The sequence below is a fragment of the Haliaeetus albicilla genome, chromosome 5 (assembly GCF_947461875.1).
Source record: "Haliaeetus albicilla chromosome 5, bHalAlb1.1, whole genome shotgun sequence".
Taxonomy (NCBI): domain Eukaryota; kingdom Metazoa; phylum Chordata; class Aves; order Accipitriformes; family Accipitridae; genus Haliaeetus; species Haliaeetus albicilla.
Window position 1 is genome coordinate 40504914 of NC_091487.1, and position 9045 is coordinate 40513958.

Genomic DNA, 9045 nt, shown 5'->3' on the forward strand with positions numbered 1-9045 from the left:
CTACTGAAAAGGATCCTCCCTCATTCAGGCTGAAACTGACGACTGTGTGAATGGATGCAACTGCCTGTGAGAAAGGTTACTAAATACTTGTAATCCTCCTAAAAAATTTTTAGAGGACAATCTCAAGTCAGAAGTACTTCTCTCTTGGACACAGTATACTTGCAGAGCTACACTGTATGAAGACATTCATCTACTATTTTAATTTTATCCAGAACCTGTGGGAGCAATTTCACTTCACTGACTTATCACTGTACAACACTTACCCTTTATGTTACTTCTCACAGAAATTCTCCTAGACCTTGACCTTACACACCCTTGGTGATGATCTGTATTTTCCTTTTCTTTCACACTTGGCATTCTGAACAGAGATGATAAAATATGTTCAGTATTCAAGGTGAGGATGTCTACCAGCTGACATATTTGCACTGTTTGTTAGCTTTAGGAAAACAGACAAGTTTTATAAAGAAAACAAGTAAATGCTATTAGTCAACTTACACTCAACTGTTACCTGGGTAGGGAAAAAGAAAAAACCAAACCAAAACCTACACATGACACAATTACACCTTGCTGGTTAATTAGTACAGCTTAAACCCTGTGGTCTGGTAGCCTCTGGAAGCTCTTAACCATTTCATACAGAGTTCTGTCATCCTTCCTGATTTCCCACAAGGTTATAGTACAGAATTTGTATTATCCTACAGCCAGTTACTTTAGCTATTCTTCTTTCCTTGGGACCTGCAGAACTTTCCAGGCCCCAATTAGAAAATGCTTCGCTCAGGGAAATGATAGCTCAACCAAGCCCATAAACCATCTTCTATATCCTACCTCCTCTTTCAATTTCCATCCAATTAAGCTGAGAGTTAAAATTTTGTTGGTTGGGGTTTGTGGTGGGGTTTTTTGTTTGGGGTTTGTTGGGGTTTTTTTGGAACTGCAAACTGATATATTACATCTTGTATGTGAAACAATTACTGCTTCAGTTCCACAATGCACACAAGCAATTTCAGTTGTTCTTAGACTTTTAAAGACCTTCTCACAAAATACTGCTAAGAATAAGACCACTCTATCTGTAGTTTTGTTTTAATTTAGTGATTTATCTAATATTTCTTTCCAGAAACAGTTCATTGTTTCCTAGTAGGTGTTGTATGTCTTGGTCTAAAGTATCTTTTTACTTCAGTGTCTTCCACAGGTACACAGAAATGACAGATCAAACTGTGCAGAAAGGTAATTTTATTAGTGTGTAGATATGGGATAGATCTGCACTGCTATTCCCATGGGCAGATTTCAGCACTAGGCACATGTACTGAAATCTACAGGCTGGTAATTATGACTGACCACAGTTCACTGTTCCTGACTTCTATTCAGTGCCCAGAAGAGAAGCCGTCTGAAAACTAGGTCCTAGAAGGGCTCCATGAAGCACAGCATCTATGGAGCCATCTATGAGATGCGAAACAGGCGTTCCAGCAGATTGAAGGCAATGCCAAGGTTAATCATAAATATCAGTATACACATGCAATTAGAATGACCAAAGGCACAGTAGCCTAAGAATAAAATTTAAGACTGAGGCCACAGTGATACATCTGCAAGTATCCAGAATATGAAACAGCATACAAATAGTAACCAAGATATGCGTAGATGATATACAGTATCATTATGAGACTACGTATCTGTAGATTTGTATCTTTAATTTCCCTTCAAACCCTTCCCCCTTGCCTCCAAACAAATCAAAGAACCCACACATACCCTCTACAGAATGCACTGATATATGGAGACTGCTTTCCCATGGTAACTTTCCCTCCTCTCACCCTTCTTCCTTCAGGATGTGCTCCTGAAAACCTCAAAAGAAACTTACTCTCAACACTTTACACCTCAATAACAGGAAGCCTCCCACAGTAGCCTGCATACACTGGGCTGAACTTCCTCCTCCTGCTAGGTTCTCCCTGAAAGAGGATTCAGAAGGAAGAATTCTTATCTCATAAAACTTTCATTCCCTTTTCTTTAAAAAAAAAAAAAAAAAAGAACACTTGAAACAAGAAATTCCACCACACATCTTCAAAGATGACAGGGGCGGGGCAGGAGACTAAGCAAGTCACTCTTGCATCATTCAAATAGTATTTTTACAAAGGGTACATCTACAGCACACAATGCATACAAGATAATTGAGGAAGCTCATGCTCCAAGACAGCACTGTGTTCATTTACTGTGCATTTCTGAGAACCACACTCACATAATTATAATGCTTCCTGCACACAAGTCTCACCAATTACTTTCCTTTGGATGCAAGCAGGATATAGACTTTGAGAAATGAGGTGTTAGTAGCCCTGTGACACTGTGTCTTTAGTTAAGTTGCTATAAACTTCAAAGATAAAGTGTTGCTTCTGAAAGAGAAACACTGATTTCCAGATTGACATTTCTGGAGAAGGATTTTTTCCTGCATTATCATTGATCTCTACATCTGTTCAAAGCCTTGTGTATTTTATATAAAAGTCTACTAAAAAGATGATTCCTATGGTCTATGTCACCCATTTTTCTTCCAGTGGGAAATCAACTGTCAGAGCCCTGACATCTGCTATTGATGTGTAAAAGCAAAACAGTTCACCCTTCTCTGTATAAAAGTACAACCTTACATCCAAAGCAGACAAGGGAGAATATGAAGCAGCACACAAGATTTTGACACCAAAAGAAGATACTTTCCTGGAGATGCTGACCATTTTTTTTTCCCTGGCAATTTTTAAATACAAGGCTAGAAATCAATCTTGTAACTGCAAGCACTTTGTGTATTAGAGACCCATAACCTAAACGAACAAGTCTGGAGGAAAAGAGAAAAAGCTGCCAGCTGCCACTACTCTAAAGGCAGCATTACTTATACCATGAGCTTAACCTTCCAATGCAGATCCTAAGTTTTCCCCCCAGGAAGAGGCAGGACAGCAGTATTCAACACAGGTTTCTTCAAAGACCACACCATCAGGATATTCTATTCTACAATGGCTCTGCAAGGAATATAAGGTCCAGTTCCAGTTCTGTGTTCTGGCAGCATAAAGCCTCATTCCCATCCCTACCTGCTTGACAGATCATTTTACCATCTGCAGACATGATCTTTTACCGAAAAAAGATGTCACAAAAGCACTAAAATGATTAACAAGTGGGCTAGTTTTTGTTTTGAACTGACTGATGTCAGACCTATAGCACCACAGGAAAACATGGCAGAGGACAGACATCTCTATGGTCAAAATCATTTGCAAATCTCATGCCTTCAAATCAGCATTCTCTCCACCCATACATAGAAATATGTGGTAGTGAAGTTCTGGTTTTGTAGACTGAGATGCGTTTATCTATGTGTATACATGCACACAATTTACATATAGGTATACCACCAGCAGAAGAGGTGAATATTGTTACACTACTTAATAATTCTTAGATTGGGCCCACAAGTAATAATGACAGAAGTCAAAAAACAATAAAAGACATTTTAAAGTGTTAGGTAACTATTCATACTGCACATAAATAATATTTAAGATAATTAGCTAAAACATCAAAATTGTTCAAAAGGACTTCACAGGTATCTAGCACTTTGTCATCTGAAAGACAGCATGCTATTTTGAAAGACAAATATAGAATTAAAGTGCAGCCGTTTCTGCACAGAGACTTAGAAAAACTAGCTGGTGCACAGAAGCTTGCACTACATCAGAGGAGTAGCAAGTCTGAACCAAAAGAGCAAAGTAAACCCTTCTTTCTACAGCAAAGACTAAAGGATTTTTAATATCCCTTCAGAATCAGAGTCAACAGGAGCTACTTTAAGATATACATAGTAACCTGCATAAAATTTAGCACCAGAGTCTGGATTTCAGCTTGTCTTTCTAGGGAGAGAAATGTCAAATATAAATTCACACATACACAATGGAAGTGAGTTACTGTCACAACAGAGAGTCTTACCTTCTGAATTCCCAATCTTAGACTGTTTTTTCACTCTAGAAAGTAACTCAGTAGACATATCACTTCAGTCATTTGCTTTGACTATACACAACAGAGCCAATCTGTGGGTATTAGCAGGTATGGGTACATCTTTTCTGTGTATCTAAGACCATGCCTGTCCTGCAATAACAGATTTTATACACAAGTATAGCAGCCTAGTAATAATATACCTTGGATTCTTGGGTTCTAATACCTATTGAAGCTACAGCAGGAAATACTCCCATGTGATAAACACTTGCATTTCTCTAACAAATTGGCAACAGCAGCCACCAGACCCGCCATTCTGCACTCACTAGGTTGCTGCTACATGGGTCAGGAATCTCCCTGCAACTGTTCCCTTAACATCTAATAGGATTCAGGTTGGAGTTTTTTGTTTTGTTGTTGTGTTTCAGGGATTTTGTTTGTTTATTTTGTTTCTTCCAGTCAGCTCCAAGTGGCAGCAGCAGCAACACAGCTCTGCACGGGGCTACTGCAGTCACTGGAAGTGGCATGCAGTCACAGAGGTAGCAAACACAGCCCAGTCATCTGTGCCACCCATGGGAGAGAGTAGACAATGAAAAGTAGAAGGTCTTAGAGATGGGTTTTACCAGACAATATCTCCTGGAATGTGCCAGCCTATCTATTGAGACCCATAACACCACAGCTCCATTTCTATCAATATAAAAACCATGTAAATTGTTGGCACACACTTATGCCTGCATATTCTGCAGTCAATCTTCTGATTATAATCAGAAGCCATAAAGTCCCTCCACCAGCACCAGCAAAAGTATAACCTAAATGTCTTCATTACTGTCTTTCAGCAAAACTTTCCTAAGCACCTAAATAATTTTAAAATGGGACTTAATTCTGGTAAGTTTTACATACAAATTGTTGAGACTTTTTATTACTTTTGATCCCACAGAGGAAAAAAATATTAATTCATTAATCAGCAGAATATTCAGTAAATTACATCTGAACACTTTGATTAAGAACAAAAACATTGAAGAGAAGAAGGCAATGTTTGACCAGAATATTTCTCACTGCTAAGCATACATGAAAGGAAAAGACTGCAGATATAGTCTCAGAGCACAATTTGAATTTATATCAACTAATGAACTTAAAAATACATATGCATATACATAAAATACTAAGAGCTGATATATACAGAATGTACCACAAAATTTCTAGGACTCACTTATTAGCATACAAGTACTCCTTACCATATTAACAGCCAGAAGCACTGGATTTTTTAAAACACCTCTTAGCTAATACAATGATATAAACTGTGAAAGTTCCGTTTCATTGCCAACTTCTCAGGGTTTTTTTTCATTACCTCTGACCTGCAGGGGAGACAAAGCTGATACATAATGAAAAAGAAGCTTCACTTTCTTATTTGCAGAGAAGTCTGATTAAAATATGTAACATCAGTGCCCCTGGACCTTAGAGCTATAAATACAAATAAATACACGTTAAGTAGTTTTGCGACGGGATTCGTTGGTGTACTTCTGCTTTTTAAATTGATTTTTATAGGAATTCGATACTTGGTACAAAAGAAGTCCAAACGAAATACCCTACAGAGCCAGGAGACAGCGGTTTTGTGCAAGTGCACTGCTGCCCTCTCCTGGGGCCGATCAGATCTGCTCCCGCTTTTACATCACCCGGCAGACCCTGAAGGGAGCTGCACCGCCAAGACCACCATGACTGCCTTGAGAGCTCGAGATTTAAAACAAACAAAAAGATTTAAAAAGTAAAACACACACACACATACAGAATAAACGCAGCAAGTTATTGATCATTATATAAACTGTGATGATTCATCACCTTAAATGCTACAGCAGTTGGTTCCTTCCTCCATGACCTGATGCAGGAGAACCCAAAAGTGATTTTCAGTATCCACAACAGAGCTAGCCTGTGGGACAGCAGAATATTCTGAGAACTAAGATTAAAAGGTCAAACAGCAACTTCCACATTCCAAAACACCTGAAAGCTTTGACATTATTACTGCAGGACTATTGCAGGTCATAATGCAAAAAGTAAGCATACAAAGTTACATAGGGTCTTACTGCAATTCCTTTGATTTCAGTAAAATTTATCCTTGTTCTAATGCCACTGTTAGACTAAATCCTGCTTTCGATTACCCTACACAAGCCCAGGGTGATGCATGGGCCCAGGTACACCTCCCATTTACCAAAGCTTAACAAGTTGTCTTATGTAAGCTAAGCTTTAACTGGCAGAATACAGTTTTAGCCCCCAACAAGCATGAGATAAAATACATAGCTTAAGGCTCAGCACAAGAAGTGTTTAAGAAAACTAATTTTAGTTTTCCGATGCGACTGCTAAGAACGAACACAGGTTCAGGTATTGCAGTTTAGCTGAAGGGCAACTCACTAAACTGCAATAATCCTAAGCCTATGTCTGAACTGTAAATTCTAACGTTAAGAAAGTTTGGTCTTTACAGAATGTTTTAATGCAATTTACAATTATATTTTAAACTTAATTAATAAACTAAGTAAATATAGCCTGAACATATGTATTTAACAGACTACACAGGTATAAAACCAGTCCCTCAAGTCAAACAAGTAGAAAAACAGCCAGAGCAAATGGAGGACACAACTCAATAGCAGAGTGCATTCTGCAGGTCAGGATGACCTTGACCAGTCCAAGAACCAGCCTGAGAAAAGCAGCATTCAATTGCTACTAGCCCAAGCACAGCCAATTCCACAAACTCAGACTGAAAACAACCGATCATGTAGCAGTTCTCAAACTGAAACTCCCCCATCCCCTTTGACCATAAGCTTCATGAAAGTTAACACTGTTGTGCAGCTGTAACACATCATACAACTCAAACATTGAGTAGAGCCCACAAAATACACCTAGCACTAGGAAGGCCTCAGCTGAGTAGTGGTATATCCAGTTTTGGGGAACACACTTCAAGGAAAGTTGTGTTCACCATGGAAAGGGTCCAAAAAGGAAGCAAGAATGATCAGAGCTAAAAGTTGTCATCTGTAACATCCAAGTGAATTAGCATTCTTTAGCCACTCTTTAATCTAGAGAAAAAGACAAGTGGGACAGCATTACCCATTTTCAAGTATGGAATGTGGTTTGTGACGGGATAATAACAAGGTAATAAATTGTTTTCTATATCCACAGAAAGCAGAAGGAATAGCAGTAATGTTTTTAGATTGCAGCAATAAACATTCAGGTACCACATCAGAAAATCTTTCAGCGAGAGATATAATAAAATAATCAGAATAAACCAAACCAAAAGGCTTTGAGAAGGGGTTAGACAAACAATTGCTAAGGAACAATGTAGGGGTAGTGTGTGTGTTTTATTTATATATTTGTATATTTTATTTAAATACATACATGGGAAACCAGTGATCTCTGAAATATCTTCCAGTCTATTCTTGTCTATGAATTTCCATAACAAGTATATGCAATGCAAGCAAGAAAACAAATCATTTAACATACTTCTTCCCTGATGGTAATTCTATTTCAGTGGAGTCAAACCCACAGCTTACAAGCAGCATATTGGTCACAGAACCTGAAACATTGCTCACTGGCATCAGAAATTAGAAAGACGAAATAAAGCCAACAAAAGAAGCAGAGTACAACATTACTTGTAAAACCTTAGACATTCTGAATTACTACCCATGAGCCAGCAAACAACAGGAAAAAAACATTCCCTAGAATCCTGTCCATAGGTGTATCAGCATCGTTTACATACAGATCATCAAGTACCAATACCATATAAACCATCATTTTCAATCCAGTCTACACCAGTGACAGTATTAACAACTTAACAGTTCACAGAAAGGGCTGCTGATGCAGCTTTCTATAAGCACTTTTACTCTTCTCCTGTTACTGTATTAAAACTCAAAATTACCTTGTGGAAGCTAAAGATCAGTATCACTAAAGATCAGTATCACTAAGCCACTGTGAGAAACAGGCCTAATCAACAACAAATGCCTTAGAATTAGAGCATGCTGGTGATCTGCCTTGTAAAGACAAAGAAATAAGAGCTCACAAACTATACAAGCTGCAGGTGAATTCTCCAGCAGTTCATATCCTTAAAGGCATGCTTTCCTGGGCTATTTTTAACTCTATGCATTTTGAAGTTAAAACACAGACCAAGTGAGTGAGAGACAGAACAAAACACTACCTCCCAAAAATTATTCTCTGCCAAGTACCCATAGCAAACTTGTGCAAGGTCCAAACATTCAAAGCAACAAGTAAAAATCCATTGCCTTTTTTCCCCAGTACTAGCATTTTCTCATTTAAAATCATTGAAGTGGCAAAGAAAACACCAAACTTTTGGGAAGGAAAAAGGCTAAAACCCTGTTTTTCCATGATTTTTTGTGAACTATAGCTCATAGTTTGCTGTAACCTTAATCAGCCATTAGATTAATAAACATTTTTACCATACTGGTTTTAATTTTTTAACTCCTAGATGATGTCTAAGCAGGAAGGGGATGAGGAAGCCCACTGTACAAAGCCAGCTTAAGGATACCTTTAGTAAAAGATTGATAAGGTGTTTCTTACAATGACTGTAAAGAGATGGTAGTTACCACTACATCTTTTTGTTGCTCTTTCACCTTTTGCTGACCAACTGAGGAGTGCTGAGCTCTTCCTGCCACTGATCGCTGCAGCCCCCGGTTTTTTTCTCCCACCTTGTCCATCTGCCGCATGCTTCCCAAAGCCATCCTAGTACTAACGCCTCAGTATCACCCATCTAACTGTTGGTTGCCCAGCAGAAGGCTCAAAAACCACTTAAGCATCAAGAGGCCTCCGCTGGGAAGGTCACTTCAGAGCCACCGCTCTCTTTTCTAAACTCTTGAGAAGTGGAGAGAGGTCGTAACAGCTTCTAGCTCCCCAGAGCCAAAGGATGGCCTTCACCCAACTAGGGACCCAACGAAGGAAGCAGCGGTCCCCCTTCGGTGACCCCGTCCCTCAGAAACACACACCTCTGCCTCCTTCCCCCCACACCCGCTGCCCTCAGCCCCAGCTCGGCGGGAAACACGGGCTTCTCACAGAACGCAACCATTGACCCTCCCCGCTCTCTTCCCCTCCCCCCCCCAGCCCCCGACACCTCGCCAGTTC

General features: G+C 39.3%; 1 long non-coding RNA gene across 1 annotated transcript; it reads right to left on the reverse strand.

The window, feature by feature from the left end:
• Positions 1-177: 177 nt before the first annotated feature.
• LOC138685332 (uncharacterized) lies at positions 178-8916 on the reverse strand. Its single transcript, XR_011324566.1, has 4 exons — positions 7312-8916; positions 5767-5854; positions 1847-1934; positions 178-358 (listed from the first exon to the last, which is right to left on the reverse strand). It is a non-coding gene; the product is annotated as an uncharacterized lncRNA (long non-coding RNA).
• Positions 8917-9045: the final 129 nt, after the last annotated feature.